Consider the following 21,819-nt stretch of genomic DNA (forward strand, 5'->3'; position numbering starts at 1 on the left):
TTAAATGAATCACTACTTAGGGACCCACTTTGCCTAGAAGACTTAGAAAAGACGATTCAAGACTTTCAATGTACTCACGAAAATGATCCGACATCAGAATTAACTAAATGGGAAACATTAAAGTGCGTACTCCGAGGGACTCTGATCAAACATGGGGCAAGAATTAAAAAGGAAAAAACTAACAAAATAGAGAAGATATTAAATGACATAAATGATGCGGAGCAACAACATAAAATTTCAAGAGATAAAGAAGAATATGGAAGATTAACAAGACTGAGACAACAACTAAAAGATGAACTGGAAAAAAAATATCAATATCAAATATTAATATGTAAGAAACAATTCTATGAACACGGCAACAAAAGTGGGAAACTATTAGCCAGAGCATTAAAGGGTAAACAAGCATTAGCTTATATTCCCATGATAAAAAATAGGACAGGGGAATTAAGCCACACCACAACAGAAATAGGAAAGACGTTCCACAATTATTACACCTCGCTATATAATCTGGAAGTGAAAGAAGGGGAACACGAGACAGCAAAACTGAATGAATACGTGAAGGAGACGGGTCTACCACAACTGATGAGAGAAGAGATAACAAAATTAGAACAACCATTTACAAAAGAAGAATTAGATCAGACAATTAAACAATCACAGGTGGGTAAAAGTCCAGGCCCAGACGGCTTCACAATGGCGTTCTATAAGAGCCTATTAAATCTGAGATCAAACATGCTTCAAGCTTTCAACGAAATTGAGAAGAGATCCAGACCTTCAAAAGCACTACTTGAAGCGCATATAGCAGTTATCCCTAAACCTGGCAAAGATCCGACACAATGCGCAAGTTATAGACCCATATCGCTACTCAACGAAGATATAAAAATATACGCTAAAATGCTGGCCCAGAGACTCCAAGTTATACTTCCGAGGTTAATACACAAGGACCAAGTGGGGTTTATACATGGAAGAGAGGGGAGAGACAATGTATTAAAGACGTTTACATTAATAGAACAAATGCTATCTAGAAAAGAAGAGGCTTTGATAATATCTACAGACGCTGAAAAGGCCTTCGATAGAGTCTCATGGGCCTTCCTAGAATCTACCTTGAGGCAAATAGGCCTAGGAGAGACGGCCTTAGCAAGGATAATGTTTTTGTATACAAACCCAACAGCCAGAATAAAGATAAATGGAACACTAACTGACCCATTCCAAATAAGCAACGGGACTAGACAAGGATGTCCCCTCTCACCATTACTATACGTATTAACAATGGAACATCTTTCTAGAGCAATAAGGGAAAACCCCAATATAAAAGGATTTTCTCTGGCCAAAAGGCAATTCAAGACGGCATGTTATGCAGATGATCTATTACTGTATATAACCCAACCAAAATCCTCATTACCAGTAGTAATGGGAGAAATACAGCGATTCGGAGAACACAGTAATTTCAAAATAAATACGTCTAAATCAGAAGCAATGCCGTTAATAGTACAAGCATCCACTCTAAGAGAATTAAAAACCAATTTCCCATTTAAGTGGGTACAATCATATATCAAATATTTGGGAGTCAAAGTTCCAAAAGAGCTGGAAGAGGCGTATATCTTGAACTACAATACCCTTTTACATCAGATAAAAAAAGATCTAGAAGACTGGAGTAAAATTAAGTTCTCTTGGTTTGGAAAGATAGGAATAGTTAAGATGAACGTTCTCCCTAGATTTCTGTACTTGATGCAAACTCTACCATGTAGGATCCCGGGCTCATTTTTCAAGGAAACTCAGAGAATGTTCGCTAAATTTCTGGGAGGGACTAAGACAAATAGGCTCTCAGCGAAAATATTAAATAGGCCTAAAGAAAAAGGAGGGCTAGGACTGCCAGACTTAAGAATTTATTCACAAGCAATAACAATGTCTAGGATTCTAGACTGGCAGCACCAAAAAGACACCAAGGATTGGGTTGAAATTGAACAATTAATTACTAAGACGACTATGGCAGGCCTCCCATGGATACCAAAAGCAAGTCGACAAAATATAGATAAACATCCAATAATAGCCCGAAATCTTCTAAAACAATGGGACCAAATGACAAGACAGTACAAGGACTTAATATATTACGACGGCTTATCGATACCAATCACTGGGAACCCCAGATTTCCACCAGGCAATGTTATAGGAGGATTCCTCATACAAACAGAAGGGAGATGTACAAGAGCAGTAGAAATAATAGATGATAGAGGATTAAAACCCCTCAATGAACTTATAGCCCTGGAAGAACAAAAACCACAACACAGATACCAATATAGGCAACTGACACACTGGTATGAAAAAGAGTTGAAGAACAAGATCAATCTGCATAATACCACATCCTTTGAAAACTTGATACATAAGAAGATACCACCAGAACATAATATATCGAAAGGAGTTAAGATACTAAATGAGCTGAAATATAAAGACAGCCCTGGATTTACTATACAATGGGAGAAAGAACTAGGAAGAACTCTCACAGACAGTGAATGGCAGAAAACATTTGCCCTAGCTCATAAAATGAGCATAGCATCTAAGCTCCAGGAAACAAATTATAAAATTCTTTCAAGATGGTACATGTACCCAACAAAACTGAAAAAAATGTTTCCAACTACCTCAGACCTATGTTGGAGATGTAAAAAAGATAAAGGAACTATGCTACATATATGGTGGACATGCCCTAACATCAGAAACTACTGGGAACAAATTAAGACATATATATCACAAGTAATTAAGATAGACTTACCAGATACACCTGAGGTGTGGCTTTTGTCGATTCTACCAGGATCTATAAGAAAAATAAAGAAAAGCTTCATGAGACATGCAATACAAGCGGCCCGAGCAGTGATCCCCAGGAGATGGAAATCTGAACATCCCCCTCTGGTGAGGGAATGGGTATTGGAAGTGGAGGCTATGAGGAAAATTGAAGAAATAATTGCACATGCCAATAGGAGTCAAGAGAAATATATGGAAACATGGGCGCTATGGATGATAAATAAGGAGTCAAAAGAATATGAGAAAATACTATCGGGATACAACGGATAAAATGTAGTGGCTACGTGTCATAACATCACTTTTTTTTTTTTTTTTTTTTTTTTTTTTTTTTCTTCTTCCCTTTCCTTCTTCTCTTTTCTCTTTGTCTACGGGTTTCTGTTGACAAATCTTATGTATGTAATGCATATAAAAATACAGTAAAAGCCAAGACGAAAGATGGTTTATATATGTATGATTTGAACTAAAATGTAAAGACAATGATGAAAATCTGTGATATGGACAAATCTTTTACTTTATAAAAATAAAATAAAAAAAAAAAAAAAAAAAAAAAAAAAAAAGAACACGTTTTGAACACAAATTTTAAATTATCAAATTTCAAATTTCAGGTTTTTTTTTCAAAACTTGAAAAAGCTTTTTCAGAATTTGAAAAAACTCGAAAATTCAAAAATCTCAGTCGCTAGCTTACTGAGTGAGTTTCCAAAATTGCAAAATTTTGAAAGTTGCAATTTTTAAAATTGCTTTGATTTTAAAAATACATCTCGTTCTGAAAAGACTAGCTAGTTTTTGCTGCAAATTTTTTATATTTGAGTTTTTTTAGTATATTGGACTTAATAATTATTGAATATTCTGTTTTGGAAACTTGAATTGGAAAATGGTCGAGTTCACTTTTATTAATGTGAAAAACTCAAATTTCTGTAAAAAATCCTAATTCAGGTGTTGCTAAATCTTTTTCTGTTGTATTGAGTAATTTGCTTTAAAGCTGCAAATGTCTCTGTTGAAGGCAAAACAATTTTATTAGTCCTTTTTATTGTTTAAATTTTTTTTGAGCAGCCTTAAGGTATGCTCCTACATGTTAGGAAAACATCCCTTATTTTGAAAACATCCTTGGATAAGAGATCTCATGTACCGTATGTGCAATAAATATAAATAATTTTCATTATTGACCGATTCATTTTATTTCTCGTTTCAATCACTCATCCAACATACAAAAAAATATGGCTGTTCTAAATGGCATTGCCTTCAACCATAGCTTCACTGTTGCACCTATCCACCATGCAATGTTCTAAGCTCTTACTTAATGAGCTCTATGATCTTCAAAGAACCTATTTGCCGTTATAAAGCTTACAGTCTCCAAATTAGTCATTCAAATATATGCAGCATATGAGGAACTGCAGTTATGAGCTAAGGGGGCCCAGCCTGAAGGCCAGTTATGGGGAGATTTGGGGTGAGTGTTTATTTGTGCCCTGGGTACCCCTGGAACTATAGCAGGGTGACACCCCAATGTTTCTATATATCTGTAACCTTGTTATGAGCTAAGGGGCCCAGTCTGGAGGTCAGTTAGGGGGAGATTTGGGGTGAGTGTTTATTTGTGCCCTGGGTACCCCTGGAACTATAGCAGGGTGACTGTTACCCCAATGTTTCTATATATCTGTAACCTTGTTATGAGCTAAGGGGGCCCAGCCTGAAGGTCAGTTAGTGGGAGATTTGGGGTGAGTGTTTTTGTACCCTGGGTACCCCTGGAACTATAGCAGGGTGACACCCCAATGTTTCTATATATCTGTAACCTTGTTATGAGCTAAGGGGGCCCAGTCTGAAGGCCAGTTAGGGGGAGATTTGGGGTGAGTTCTTATTTGTACCCTGGGTACTCCTGGAAAAGTGTTTATTTGTGCCAAAACCAGCCAATGTTGCGTGCCCTTTATCAGGCCTGGCTTGATAAAGGCTTGATAAAGGGCAGAAGCCTGAAACGTTGCCTGGTTTTTGGCACAAATAAACACTATACAACACTTATACGAGTGCTGAAGGGTGAATTCTCTGAATAAAGATATACTTAAATACATAAATCAGTCTGCTGCACGTAGAAAGTGAAATCTTATTGGTTGCTATTGTTACTGCACTGAATCAGTTTGTTCCAATGTAACTAAATGAGCACCACTAGATAAAGAACCAAGGAACAGAGTTACAAGTCCAGAAATGAATTGGTTTGGTGCCCCATCAAGAAGCAGGTGTCACCTACAAGGCCCACCCATTTTGACAATTTTGCCTTTCCTTAGGAGAGGTTACACTGGATGGGGCAGTGCTTTGTAGTTTGTGGGCAGTAAACAAAGCTCTTAGATTTGCTGCCACCTCTAAACTTCTCTCTCTAACAGCTTCATTTGGTCTCTCTCAGTGGACCGACTCACCTACCCACATCGAGGGTCATGCTCTTGACCTTATATTCTGCCACTCATGCTGCCCATCCAACTTAATAAACTCTCCCTACCCTCTGTCTGACCATCATCTACTCTCCTTTCAGATACTGCTTTCACCTGCACCTTCACAACTATCTCTCTCTACCCATACGTACAGAAACCTTAATGCCTTTGAACCACAACAATTATCAACAGTATCAGCACAATCCATATCTCATATTAATACTCTCTCCTGTCCCAATATGGCAGCTTCTCTCTACAACGATGCCCTTTCAACAGCACTTGACTCCCTTGCACCTTCTACCACCCGTCAAAGCCGGCCAGCTAAACCCCAACCCTGGCACACTAGTGTAACACGGTACCTCAGAAGATGTAGTAGATCAGCTGAGCGACGGTGGAGAAAGTCACGAACTGATCCTGATTTCATCCACTTCAAATTCATGCTCTCTTGCTATAACCGAGCTCTATCATTAGCCAAAGAACATTACTTCTCTTATCTAATATCTACTATGTCCTCCAAACCACAGCAGCTGTTTGCCACATTTAACTCACTCCTATGCCCCCCTCCACCTCCTCCACCTATTAATGTTACTGCCCAAGACCTTGCTCATTTCTTTAATGAAAAAATCGATCTCATTAGGCTGAGCATACCGTCCGACAACAATCTCAGACCAACGTGCAGTCCACTCACATCTACTTTGCACTCCTTCACCCCTGCAACTCTAGATGAAGTCAGCAAACTTCTAGCCAGCTCAAGACCCACCACCTGCTCCCTTGACCCCATACCCTCTCGCCTTCTCCACCCAATCTCTGATACACTCTCTCCTGCACTTACCCACCTATTCAATCTTTCACTCTCTACTGGTACCTTTCCATCATTATACAAACAAGCACTAATCACTCCTATCCTCAAAAAACCTTCCCTTGATCCCAGCTCTCCCACTAACTATCGACCGGTCTCCCTTCTTCCATTCGCCTCCAAATTACTAGAAAGGCTTGTTTATAAACGCCTGATCCAGCATCTCACTCACAACTCCCTCCTCGACCCCTTGCAATCTGGCTTCCGCCCATCACACTCGACTGAAACTGCCCTCACCAAAGTAACCAATGATCTTCTATTGGCAAAGTCTAAAGGTCATTATTCCATTCTAATCCTTCTAGATCTCTCTGCAGCCTTTGACACAGTTGACCACACACTCCTCCTTGACATTCTACACTCATCTGGCATTCGGGACACTGCTCTTTCATGGTTTACATCTTATCTGTCTGACCGTTCCTTTAAAGTTTCCTTCTCTAACTCTACTTCTACTACTTTCCCACTCTCTGTTGGAGTTCCTCAAGGCTCTGTTCTTGGCCCCCTGCTGTTCTCGCTCTATACAACTTCACTAGGAAAACTCATTCAGTCATTTGGACTTCAGTATCACCTTTATGCTGATGACACCCAACTCTACTTGTCTACTCCTGATCTTTCTAACTCTGTCCTTTCCCAAGTCACAGACTGTCTCTCTGCTGTCTCCTCCTGGATGTCACAGCGCCACCTGAAACTGAACCTTTCTAAAACAGAACTCATTATATTTCCTCCAAGATCTTCCCCTGTCCCTCAGATATCACTCACCGTAAACAACACCACCTTTCATTCCACCACACAGGCACGCTGCCTAGGAGTCATCTTAGACTCTCATCTGTCTTTTTCACCACACATTCAAACACTTGCAAAATCTTGCCGTATTCAACTGCGCAACATTGCTCGAATACGACCCTATCTCAGTTCAGAATCAACTAAAACACTGATTCAGTCTCTCATCATCTCCCGCCTTGATTACTGCAACTTACTCCTCACAGGTATTCCAACAAGTCACCTTTCACAACTCCAATCTGTTCTAAACGCGGCCGCTAGACTCATTCATCTAGCTCGCCGCTCAACATCAGCTGCTCCCATATGTATGTCCCTTCACTGGCTCCCAATCTCTTCTAGAATCAAATTCAAATTACTTACACTCACATTCAAGGCCCTTAATAATGAAACCCCTCCCTATATTTCATCTCTAATCTCCAAATACACTCCTTCACGAAACCTACGCTCTGCTTCTGATCTTCGCCTCACTTCTCCTCTGGTCACTTCTGCCCATTCTCATCTACAAGACTTCTCTCGGGCTTCTGCTTTTCTCTGGAACTCTCTGCCACAAGCTGTCAGACTTTCTCCTTCCTTCCAAACTTTCAAGCGCTCCTTAAAGACCCATCTGTTTAAAGAGGCCTATTCGTTGTACCTTAATTAATCATTGCTGTATCAAAAATGACAAAGTGTTTATATAATCCTAATGTCTCAATTGTACCCTAACCTTTTAGTTTGTAAACCCTATTGTACTCTGTAATCCTTGTCTGTTAGCCACCATTTATTCCCTGTTTGCTATAACTGCAGTAAAGCACTGCGTATCTTGACAGCGCTATATAAATAAATGATGATGATGATGATGATGATGATTTACAGCACTGAACTGTTGGAACTGACCACACACATAGCAATCAGGTCAGAAAATTCAGTCTTATTCATTTAAACTGACCTACCATCACCAATGCTGCAGGGGGCCCATGCACAAGGCCTAAATGGGGACACTGGCTAGAAATCTAATAGTTTTGCCAATAAACTTCGTTTGTTATCATCTAAACCAGTCAATGTGACATGGAGACTATTTTTACTATGACCTCCCTTGATGTGCTCCATGTATGAAAGCTTTGGCCATGGCCATGTGTGTTTCAGGACATATAGGACCTACATTTCCCATAGAAACTAGAAGGTTAGGAGAAATGTGATTGGTTAGGTGTACACAGTTTGCTTGAGTAGTTTTGAAGCTCAGGGAGGAAGAAGAGAAGGAGATCCTTGGAGAGGATTATTGGTTTAAAGGGATACTGTCATGGGAAAAAAAAAAATTTCAAAATGAATCAGTTAATCGTGCTGCTCCAGCAGAATTCTGCACTGAAATCCATTTCTCAAAAGAGCCAACAGATATTTTTATATTCAATTTTGATATCTGACATGGGGCTAAACATATTGTCATATTCCCAGCTGCCCCAAGTCATGGTACGTGTGCTCTGATAAACTTCAATCACTCTTTACTGCTGTACTGCAAGTTGGAGTGATATCACCCCCTCCCTTTTCCTCCCCAGCAGCCAAACAAAAGAACAATGGGAAGGTAACCAGATAGCAGCTCCCTAACACAAGATAACAGCTGCCTGGTAGATCTAAGAACAACACTCAGTAGTAAAAACCCATGTCTCACTGAGACACATTCAGTTACATTGAGAAGAAAAAACATCAGCCTGCCAAAAAGCATTTCTCTCCTAAAGTGCAGGCACAAGTCACATGACCAGGGGCAGCTGGGAAATTGACAAAATGTCTAGCCCCATGTCAGATTTCAAAATTGAATATGAAAAAATCTGTTTGCTCTTTTGAGAAATGGATTTCAGTGCAGAATTCTGCTGGAGCAGCACTATTAACTGATTCATTTTGAAAAAAATTTTTTTTCCCATGACAGTATCCCTTTAAAGTGGTTTTTATTTACGATAACATTAAAAAATGGGTGAAATGTTGGTTGGATGCGGGGGATAGGGTCACAGGCAATGAGAATCAAAGGGGATAGTGGTATTTGGTTTATTAGTTCTGTAGATGCAAAGTAAGGGGGTCCATTAGTAAAACTGAGGTTGACCAAATTTATAAACGGTTGAAATTAGAAATTGTGTAAGAATATCAACCAATTTTCCTTTGACCTATGTATTTTGCATATAAATGCACATTTTTGATACATTCAACCATTTTGGCTGATTTTAGAATATTTGACTAAACATTCATTCTCCACTACATGTTCTTTATTCTCCCTGGAAAACTTAAGAAATGTATTGGGCAAAATATCTAGTTTTAGTAAAATCATCACAGTTCTCTATAGTTAATGGGATTTCAGTTATATTTTGGTATTTCAATCTCATGCCTGCCAAGTATTCTGATTTAAGTGGGACAGTCTTGATTTGCAGATCCTGAAAAGGGAATAAGTGTCATGGATTGGGTTTAGGGGCAGATCTTTACATAATAAAGGGAGTATCTTTACATAACTGACTGTGGTCAGGGCCTAAAACATCCCTCTTAACTGTTCCTCTCTAAAGAAAGATGGAACCTTGACAGGTGTCGCTAGGCCCTCTAAAGAGCAATGGATGATTGACAGGGGTCCCCTAAAGAGAGATAGATCATTGACAGGGGTCCCTTGGCCCCTAAAGAGACATGAATTACTGACAGGGGTCCCTTGGCCCTCTTAAGAGTGATGGATATTCGACAGGGGTCCCTTGGCCCCCTTTGTTCTTAGCAGGGTTGTACTGGGCTGGCAGGACACCAGGAAAAAACCCGGTGGGCCCCTGCCCTCATGCTCCCCCACTGGTCCAGACCGTTCCGGCATCTGACCAGCTGTTGTGCCACAATGCAGCATCTTTCTCACATGAGTGTAGAGGTAGGGGGGCCCAGGGCCTGCTAGGAGGGCCCTTTGTTTTACAGCCCCCAAGGCTCCAGTCTGACCCTGGTTCCAGTGGCTCATGAGCAACGTGTTACTCACAAACCCCTTGGATGTTGCTCCGAGTGGCCTCAAAGCAGGTGCTTATTTTTGAATTCAAGGCCTGGGGGCAAGTTTTAGTTGTATAAAAACCAGGTTTACTGCAAAACAGAGCCTCCTGTAGGCTGCCAGTCCATGTTGGAGCTACCAAATGCCCACAGCACTTATTTGACATCCCCATAGACTTTTTCAATGCTTGTGTTGCCCCCAGCTCTTTTGACATTTGAATGTGTCTCACGGGTAAAAATGGTTGGAGACTCCTGTTCTAAGAGTCCACGCCAGGACTAGGAGACAAGTAACAGTAGCATAAAATGTGACCATATTTGGTTGGGGGGGACTGGGGAAGGGCCACACATATTACAACACTAATATACATTTTTAATGATAACATCTTGCCCTACAAGCCCCACTCATGTTGCTCCACTATGTCATCTCCTTCTATAGTATTTACTAGGTTGCCTTCTGTAGTACCATAAGGAGCAAGGCCTGGAGAAGTGACCCCCTTTAGTTCCCTAAAAAAGGTTTTCACTTCCCCATCACTTTTTCAGACATGTCAACACATTTCTATCCATTAGCCTCTCTATTAATGACCCATTACAGCTGCCCAGTTAAAACCTAAACCCATCACCAAACCCTTCTATAGATTCATGAGACTCCCAGAAAAGCCATGTTTGGCTGATATCTCTGCTTTTTGAATGGTATTGGCGATGTGCCAATGAGGCGAGTTGAGAAATTCTCAGTGTCCCAGCAGGTTCCGGGGGCAGCAAAAAGCCTCCCCTGGTAACTAAGAACTCTTCTAGTGCAATTGCTCTCTCTGCACTTGCAACTTGAACCCCCTGGACCCGGAAATATAAGTGCCATGTGGAGGAGGAGGGCAGCAGACCAAAAACTGCCTTGGGCCCTTGTATGTTCACACATTGATCTAAGTCTTCCCATGGGACAAACTTTGATCAATTACAAAAACCTTTTTTTTTTTGTTCTTTTGATTCTTATTTTTCCAAATCTCTGCAATGAGGCGTTTTGCATTGCTTTGAGGTTGGAGCTGACTTTAAATAGCTCCAAGTTGGGAAGGTGCCTGAGAATGTCAAGTCGGCTGAACGGCTTATAAAAACCAAACGCCATTAACTACACGGAGCTGATTTGCATTTGGAGCAGACACTTGGGCGACGATGATAAAACCGGATCTATTTTCCTCTGAAATCTGGCAAATATCATGACAAACACCTGTGTGCTGCAACAAAGGCAACACAATCCCTCTGCTGATCCCGTCCCCATTCTTCCCACTGATAATGTGCCCATATTGTTCTCTCTCTCTGCTTTTCGTCACATAATCGGCACCTGTCTAACTGGGAGACGTCAGTGGAAAAAAAGACAAATTTTCGATATTTCACATGTAACATGTTTTACCACTGAATCCACTCACCCCCCAGGTCCCCTTGCTCCAACCACAACCCCCATCCACCTGCCTGGGCCCCCATCCCTGCCCTGAGTACCTGTATCTTTTTGCGGGCCATGTGGGGAGGTCAGTTTAGGGTTTTCCAGCCAGGGGACAGGTCTGGGTTGAAGCCCACCAGATTTTTTTCCTGGTGTCCCGCTGGCCCAGACCGACACTGCCTGCTGGTTGCTATGGGTTACTAGACCTGCTGATTAGTTGCTGTGGGTCCCTAGACCTTTGCACCTTTATATTATCCACATGGGACTGTTATTAAGCACACTTACAGGGCACATGCACCTTGACCATGAATGCCCTTTAAAAAAAATCCCATGTGCACCTCCTAATATTGATATTGTGATAGAGGGGTTATGGTTACTTGTGTAGATAGATCTCATAGGTTTAGCAGGATGCAGAGATATCACATCACCGAGCTTTGATCTTTCCATTGCAGAGGTTCTTCTCCATGAATCACAGAGGCAGCGGGAGGAGAACTAATGCTGGGGTCAGTATACAGGAGGGGTCGCTGTGCTATGTGTCCTATATATACTTAATGCTGGGTGAACTACTTCAGTCAGGAAATGCTGGGGTCATTGTGTCATTTATTACTGGGGTCTCTGGTGTCATATATTACTGGGTCTCTGTGTCATATATTACTGGGGTCATTGGTGTCATTTATTACTGGGGTCTCTGTGTCATATATTACTGGGGTCTCTGTGTCAATATTACTGGGGTCATTGTGTCCATTTAATTACCTGGGGGTCCTCTGTGTCATATATTACTTGTGGATCATTTGTGTCATTTATTACTGGGCTCTCTGTGTCATGAATACTGTGCTTGAGCTCTTCCTTGTGCTATTTATTTACATGGGGTAATCGTGTCATTTAGATTACTGCAGGTCTCTGTGGATCATACATTTACTGGCATATGTCATATATTAACTGGGGTCACTGTGTCATATATTACTGGGCTCTGTGTCATATATATTACTGGGGTCTCTGCGTCTATATCTTATACGGGGTCATTATTCATATATTATGGGGAGTCTCATTGTCATATCATTACTGGGACATGCTAGTTGCATATATATGGTGTTCCATTCCATATATTACTGGACGGTCAACTGGTGTATATATTATCGGGGTCTCCTGTGTCATATATTACTGGTCTCCTCGTCTGATTGAGTTATTACTGGTCATTATGTGTCATTGCGTATTACTGGCGGTCCTCCGGTTGTTTCCAAATTGAATTAATGGGGTGGCCCATACTGTTCATATGAATTATCCTGAGAGTCTCTGTAGTCATATATTACTGGGGTCATCATTGTCATTTATTACTGGACACGGTCTCTTGTCATATATACTGGGGTCTCAAGTCCAGTCATTTATTACTGTGGTCTCTTAATCTGGGTCAATTATGGACTGAGGTCTCGTGTCATATATTACTCTGCCTCGCATCATTTATGTCATATATTACTGGAGGTCACTGAGCATATTACTGGAGGGTCATCTGTGTCATATGATTACTGGGGTCTCTGCGTCGGCATAATCTTACTGGGTCATATGTCATATATTACGGGGTCTCTGTTGTCATATATTACATGGGTCATGTATTCATATATTACTGGAGTCTCCGTGTCATATATTAACTGGGTCACTGTGTCATGATATTACTGGTGTTTCTGTGTTGCATTTAGTCATACTGCGGTCTATGCGTCATATATTTACCGGAGTCATTATGTCATTATTATGTGTCTCTGTGTCATAGATTACTGTCATTATCCATATGATTATGGAGTGGTCATCTGTGTCCATATATTACTGGTGTCTCTGCGTCATGATCTTACTGGGTCATATATATCACTAATTACTGATCCACTGTTCATAATTTACTGGCGGTCTCTGTGTCAATATTACTGGGTCTCTGTGTCAATCTTATTACGATGTCATCTGTTCATTTATGTACTGGTGGTCTCGTTGTCATATATTACTGGTCATTATGTCAATACTTTATGGGTGCCACGTGTGTCATATAATTACTAGGGTCTTCTTTCGTGTCAATATATTACTGGTGCGTCTCTGCGTGCATAAATATTTACTGGTGGGTCTCTGTTCACTATTATTATGGGGTCATTTATGTCATCATATACTGGGTTCTCTTCTATAATACTGAGGTCTCTGTGTCAAATATATTAACTGTATTGTCCCAACTGTGTCTAAAATATATAATACTGGTTAGATCTTTGCTTCATACTTTTATAAACTGGGTCCTCTGCGTCATCTATATTAACTGGTTCCATAATGTCTCACTGTTCAGCATATATACTGTGGTGTCAGTATGTCAACGATATTCTAATGAGTCGACTCTGTCGTCTATATTAATCTCGCCTAGCGTGATCATTGTGTCATTTATTTACTGGGATCTCTGTGTCAAGGCAAATATTACACTCGGAGAGTCAATAACGTCATCCTATATTAACTTCGTGTGCTGCTCTGTCATAATTTACTCTGGATGTCATATATGTACATATATTACTGGCTAGTCTCTGTGTCATATAAATATACAAGGGTCGTACTTGTTTCATTTCATTCTGGGGTTCTCTGTGTCATATATTACGGAGTCTCTCGTGCATTTTATTACTGGTCTCTTGTTTAGCCCTATATATTACTGGTTCATATGTCATATATTACTGGGTCACTGTGTTCATATATTACTGGGGTCTCTGCGTCTATCTTACTGGGTTCAATTATGTCAATATTATGGTGGTCACTTGTGGTTCATATATATGTGAAGTGGTCTCTGTTCATATTATGTACTGGTGCCTCCCATTGATCCCATTTATTGCGAGCTGGGGTCATTAGTAACAGCTCATTACTGGGAGCTCGAGTGGTAACTCTATTAACTGTGGTCCAATATGTCAATCTTTACATATGATTCCACTGTAGTCATATTATCTGGGTCCTCTGTGTCATTATATTACTGAGGTCTTGCTCATTATAATTTACTGGTGGTCCTCTGGATTTCTCCATATATTTTACTGGCGAGTTACCGTCATTAAGATATTGCGATATAGTAACTCGGTATCTCGTTGTCCCATTATAATACCTCGGGCGTGCGTTCATAATAATACTGTCAATTGTGTCTTTTGCTTCAAACTGGAAAGTCCTTGTGTGATATAATTAACCTGGTCGGTCTCTTTGAGAGTTCTGCATTTGTAGTCGATATCACTACGGGAGTCATTTGGATCATTATTTACTGGGGTCTCTGTTGTCCATATATTACGGGTGGTCTCCTGTGTACCATTTATTATCTGGGGTCATTTGTGTCATTGCTATCTACTGGTTTTTTGGCGTCCTCTCTGTGCATATATTTCTGGGGTCGATCTGTCTATATATTTAACTGGGGTCCACTGTGTCAGCGTATATTACCTGGCTTGTTCGTCAATCTAGTGTCATATATATACTGATTGTCTCTAGCGTCATCTATCACTTACTGGGGTCCATGTATGTCATTATATTACTGTGTGGCCGGTCTCGTTCATATTACTGGGGTCATATATGTCATATATTACTGGGGGTCCCGTTCATATAATTACCTGGGGTCCTGTGATCAATTATAACTACCGGCGGTCTACTGTTTTCATACATACTGGGGTCTCTTATGATTGGTTGTCATTATATTCATGGCTTGATTGGTCATTCGTGTCATAAATATTACTGAGCAGTTTGCGTCACCTCTGTTTCCAAATTTATCATTACATAGGGTCACTTGTGTCATTCACTAACCAGTACTGGTGGGTCCTCCCCCACTACGACACATGTCAGGCTATCATTACTGGGGTCCAATATGTTGTCATTATAATAACAGAGAATCACTCTGTTTCAATCAGTATTAATGCTCCCTGTCGTGTGTAACAATATTATTGAACTTGCTTAGTATTCATAAAACAGAAGTACTGTCATATATTAACTGGGGTACTTCCTATGCGCCTACTTATATTACTTGATCATTATCGTATCCAGAGTATATTACTGGTGGTCCTGTGTCAATATATTACATGTGGGTCGGTATTCGATGTCCATCATTGACTTGAGATAGGCGAGTGTCACTGTGTCATAGTAATTACTGGGTCTCTTGTCATATATTACTGGTGGTCTCTGTGTCAATATATACTGGTCATTATGTAGTCATATATTACTGGAGGTCTCTGTTTCATACAATTACTGGGTACATTATTGCATATATTACTGGGGTCACTGTGTCATTATATACTGGGGTCTCCTGGGAGTCATATATATACTGGGGGTCTCCTGTGTCATATATTACTGGGTCATTAATGTCAGTATATATTCTGGGGTACTCTGTGTCATAGAGCATTTACCTGGAGGTCTCTTGTTCATATATTGACTAGGGGTCTCTGTGTCATAGTATTTCCTGGGTCTATTTATGTCATATATTACTGGCGTCACTGTCATATATTACTGGGCTCTGTGTCCAGTATATTACTGGAGGGTGTCTGCGTCATATTCTACTCGGGGTCATGTATGCAATATATTACTGGGCGTCACTGTCTGTTCATACTATTACTATGGGGTCTCCGTGGTGTCATATATTACTGGGTCTCTGTGTCATTTAACTTACTGGGTCATTCGTGCATATTACTGCGTGGTTCGAGCGTCCTGTTTCACTATATTACTGGTGGTCATTTATGTCATATTCGATTTAACTGGAGGGTCACTTGTGTCATATATTTACTGGGGCTCTGGTCACGTTATATGACTAGGTGGGTCATTGTGTCACTCGTTATTACTGGGTGCGTCGCAGTTGTCTATATATTACTGGAGGTCTCTGTGTCATTTTACATATGGTTCTTGTGTCATTTTATTGACTGGGTGGTTCTCTGTGTCATATATACTGGGGTCATTGTGTCAGGTATATTACTGCGGGATCACTGTTGTGCATAGATTACTGGGGTCTCTGTGTCATATATTACTGGGGTCACTGTGTCATATATTCTGGGGGCTATCTGTGTCATATATGTACTGGGATCTCTGTGTCATATTATTACTACTGGTCTGTCAAATTATGTCAATATAATACCTGGTTTCTAAGTCCTGTTCATATTATTCGGTGTCCTCTGCTGGTGTCATATATTACGCGGTCATATGATATTATATTACTGGGGTCTCGTGTGTCATAATATTACTGGGCGTATTATGTTCATATATTACTTGGGGGTCACTGCTGTCATATCACTTACTGGTCCTCGTGTACATTATATTTACGTGCTGGTTTCTGTTGTCCATGATATTACTGGGTCTTATGTCATATATTTACTTGGGGTCTCTGCCGTCCATTATTACTGGGTGTTCATTATTTGTCTATATTACTGGAGGGTCTCCTGTGTCATGTATATTACTGCAGCATTATGTCATATATTACTGGTGGTCACGTGTAGTCATATATTCACTGGGGTCTCTGTGTCATATATTACTTGCCAGTCTTGTGGAGTCTCTGGTCATATATTACTGGGGTTCATTATGTTTTCATATATTACTGGGTCTCTGTGGTCATGGTATATTACTGAGATGGTCCTCTTGTCATATATGTACTGAGGTCTCTGTGTCACTATATACTGGCCGAGTCATTTATTGTAACGTATATTACCTGGGTCACCCTGTGTTCATATAATTACTGAGGTCTCCCCTGTCGTACCAATATATTAACTGGTGGCGGTCTCTGCCCGTCCATATCTTAACTGGCGTGGGTCATTATGTCATATTATTACTGCGAGAGAGGTCCCAGACTGTGTCATATATTACTGGGGTTCTACTTGTTTACATATATTACTTGGGGTTCCGTGTGTCATTTATTACTCGGCTCTGGTCATGCTTGTCCATTTATGATTACTGGTACTCTGTATTCATATATATAGAGTTTGTCATGTATGTGATCTCCTATTATTACTGGGGTCCCACTGTGTCATATATAATGGAGGTCTCTGCTGTCATAATAATTACTTGGCGGTCATTGATGTCGATATCATATTACTGGCCTATGGTGTCTCTTGAGTGCCATATATTACTGCGGGTGCATATGATGTCATATTATTACGGGTCAACGTCAGTCATTTACTATTATAGAGTATGTCTCGGGTCATACTAGATTATTCTAGCTTTCACTGCCCCATATCTTTGTGTTCCATAGATTCCATACTGGGTCTCTGTGTCATATACTATCCTGAGGTCCTCTTGTCATTATCATACTGGGGTCACATATATGTCATATATTCACTGGCGGGTTCGTTGGTTTCATATATTTACTGGGCGTCTATGTATAATATGACTGGCTGGTCTCTGTGTGAAAATGAGTGATTGATATCTGCTCATAATACTTGTTCATCATACTCATTATGGGGTCTCTGTGTTCAATAATTTACTGGGTGGCTCGTCATTTGCCATTATAATTACTGGTAGTCACCCCCATGTGTCATATAATTACCTAGGGTCCTCCCTGTGTCAAATATATCTACATGGGTACTCTGCCGTCAATACTATTTAACTTAGCGGTCATTATGTCATAATTATTCAGCCTGTGGATCTCATGTGTTCATGTATATTACTGGGTTCATTATGTTCATATATTACTCGCCGCGTCACTTTTGTGTCAGTATATTACTGGGTCTCTGTCTCCTGCTATCTATATTGACTGCGGTTCTCTGTTTCATACAATTTACTGGGGTCTCAGATTACCTGATTGTCAATATATTACTGAGGGTCCATCGCGTGTTACCATTAAAATAATCTCGGATGAGTCCACTCTGTTTCATATATGAGCTGGATCACGTGTGGCTACTAGTAAAACATACTGTCGTGGGTCTTCATGTGTCCTCATCACTTATTAACTGACTGATCGGGTCACTGTGATCATATATCTATGGGGTCTCGTAGTGTTCATATATTGCTGGGGTCACTGTGTCATATATTGCCAAGCCTTTTGTGAAAGAGCAGAATTTTTTCAAAAATCAGCAGCTATGTAATGTGAATGAAATCGGACGACTGTCCAGCAGTGAAAGGGTTAAGGCAAACTCCATTCGTATAAAGGACACAGGCGTCATTACTGAGTATATCCGTGTGTATATTCCTTCCATTCACCGCTTGATGATGATGATGCTTAGCTGATGGGCTGAGGTCTTCTCGTGCACCTCCCTTGCTGATAGAGGGATAATTGTGAATATTAGTGTTTTATTATCGCCCTGCCCAGGTGGGAGGCCGCTCTTTGTATCCCTTCACACAAAACTCCCGCTGTTTGTTGATGGAATTAATATTATTATCAGCAGGGTATTCTTGCCCCACAGGGGAGGCAATTGTCTGTCTGAATAATAAATAAATGGTGCAGAAATTGTTCAGTCCAAGGAATTCAGCGGGTTCCCTCGATAACTCAGGACCTTGCACTTTATTGCAGCACCCCCTGCTGGCGACTGAGATGTTATTAGGAAGGCTCTATATAAAAAAAAAAATATATATATATATATAAAAGCAGAGGCTCAGGTTTACAGCCTTGATTTACATGGAGTCTTAAAACACAGTTTGTGTAGCCCCAGTAACCCATAGCAAACAGTCGGCAGTTGGTTAGTAAATGTTATTGCATTAACACCCATATAACTTGGGACCCCAGGCTGGTGTCACCCAATTTCCCAGCAATCCCTTGTGTTACCTGGAATCACTATATGTGCAGTGAGAAATTACTATATGGTACATGAGCCAGCAGAGAGCAAGGGATGTTGGACACCTACACTCTATGAGATTGAGGAGCGTTTATCTACTCCCTTTTTTCTTAAAAGGTACTTCCAACCCAAGTTTCTTTCTATTTTTGTTTTACATTCAGCTGAAAGCTTGTTGGCACCCAAAGAGTTAAAGTTAGGCATTAAAGCAACATTTAGCCACAATGATCCATGTAGACTCATACCTCCCATCAGTGTGTAGTGTACAAGGGGGTGTAACAGAGGCCTCTAGTGGCTGCTCAGGGGTATAGCAAGTCCCTATCATCCCACAATTATTTGACCACACAGTGGTTACATTTGGGAAAATAATACTTTATCCAATTAAATATAATTAAATGCATTGTTCATTTTGTTTTTGGTAACTCTTTTTCTGTATAATATTTAATATTATGAAATATATTTGTATTCTGCCACTAGGTGGAGCCACAGAGTAACAACATTCAGCAGAGAAAACTTTTTTTTCCCCGAATGACATTGAAACCAGCCTTCGGCATTTTTATCACTTCCCATAGTGCATTGCATTAACCCCAGACATACCACTTAGAGCAATGACAGATGGGATGTTTCGTCACCCGGGACCACAGCAGAATCACCGTTGGGGAAACAGAGGCGTAAATTCGTGAGAAAACGTTTGGCTACTTCGTAAAGTAGCCGCGCAGCGTATGTTTCAACAGAAGTGATTTGCATGTTAGCCGGGGAGAAGAAACCAGGGACATTTTGTCTCCCACAGTAGCCGAGATTAATTGTGGACGACAAAGCACCCGTTCTGCCATCGACCTAATATCACTGGTAAAAATGGTGATCACTGTACAAAAATTAATTTGGAGCATTTCATTAAACCCAGGCATGCTGGTAAGATCACTGTGGAAAGTGGATTCAAAGCATTGCATTAATCCCAGACATGCCGGTAAAGTCACTTTAGAAAGTGGATTCAAAAACCCAGACATACCGGTAAGGTCACTTTAGAAAGTGGATTCAGAGCATCGGATTAACCCCAGACATGCTCGTAAGGTCTCAGTAGAAAATGGATTCAGAGCATTGCATTAACCTCAGACATGCTGATAAGGTCACTGTAGAAAGTGAATTCAGAGCACTGCATTAACCCCAGACACACTTGTAAAGTCTCAGTCCCCAGACATGCCATTAAAGTCACTGTAGAAAGTGGACTCAGAGCATTGCATTAACCCCAGACATGCCAGTCAGATCACTGTAGAAATTGGATTGAAAGCATCGCATTAACTACCAGACATGCCTGTAAGGTCACTGTAGCAAGTGGATTCAAAGCATTTTATTAACCCCAGAAATGCCAGTAAGGTCACCGTATTAAGCGTATTCAAAGCACTGCATTGACCCCAGTCATGCCGATAAGGTCACTGTAGAAAGTGAATTTAGATTATTGCATTAACCCCAGACATGCCGGCAAGGTCACTGCAGAAAGTGGATTCAGATCATCGCATAGCAGTCTCCGCTGTGCCTAGTCATTATTTTATGTTAGAGCAGAATTGCAGTTTACCCTTTGCAATTGTTTGTAATTTTAAAGAAAACATGATTGCTGGGTTTTTAAATCAGAATTTATTAATGAAAACATACAAAATGTAATGTGTCAATTATTAATCAGTAACATTTCGAAGTCTTGTCCACAAGAAATTCTTAGGGTGGGGATGATGCCAAAACAACAACGAGCTGAGAGCGTGGAAAAAGTATAGAGACATCCTGCATGTGCAATTTGAAGTGTTCATAATGGTATCATAGGCACACACTATAATCGTGTAGTTCCCCCCAGTAAGGTTACTATACCCTGTGGGGCCAGGCCCTGGTGCCTCGGTAGTTCTGCCACTGGTTCCCCATAGGGAGGAAAGGGGGTTCACCTTCAAATTACAATTTTAGTTTGTTATAGGCAATGGAACTGTAAGATAGCCTGCCATGAACCTTTGAGTTTTATTTATTTTTTGTGTTGATTTACTGTTATGACTGTTACTCTAATTGCTTTATTCATTTCACTTACCAGTTGCTATGGTCCCACTCATCCTAGCAACCAAGCAGTGGCCTGTCTGAAAAACTGCAAGATAAATGGCAGAGGTGCTGAACAGAAACGCTAGTAGATCAAGCAAAAAAAAGAGACACAAATCTAGCGCCACAGTTACTGGTTGCCAGGGTCACTGACCCTTCCCAGCTACGATGAGTTTTACGGATTGGTCTCAGTATTTTACCATTTTTTATACTCACTGCATACTTGGAACTTGGTGCCCCCCTAATCTGAGTATTGTTTGTGTTCCCTTTATCAGATAGGGGGGAATGTACAAGAGCTGCCACTAAATATAGGCACAATATCAGAGCACGTGCCACATACAAGGATCCAGTCCTCTGTCGGATTATATTTTATACATTGATTTACAAATTCGTTTGCACCACATTCAGATAAAGACAGCAGGCATTACAGCATTTTACTGTCCGACACCAGTATCTCTCCAGATATCGGTGAACTACAACTCTCTAGCGTAGGTATTTTAACATCATCTGAAGGTCAAATGGCTGTGGCACGTCAATACAGGGCAGACCTCCAGGTCTAGTATCTCATATCAGCCAATCAGATGCTTCCTTTCAAGCCCGAAAACGAGCACGGATTGGTTTAAACCACAGATGCCGCTAAGGTAAACCCCTGAGTCTGATGTTGGGGTTAAATAATTCAATGTTTTATTCTAAAGTGATTGTAAAGTTAGGGGGGGGGGGCGATTATACCCCCATTAAAGGATAAATAAACCTTTAAAATAAGTCAGTGTAAAATTAACGAGGGGGCTGTTCTAAGTACTT

Source organism: Xenopus laevis, chromosome 2S (assembly GCF_017654675.1).
Source record: "Xenopus laevis strain J_2021 chromosome 2S, Xenopus_laevis_v10.1, whole genome shotgun sequence".
Classification (NCBI taxonomy): Eukaryota; Metazoa; Chordata; class Amphibia; order Anura; family Pipidae; genus Xenopus; species Xenopus laevis.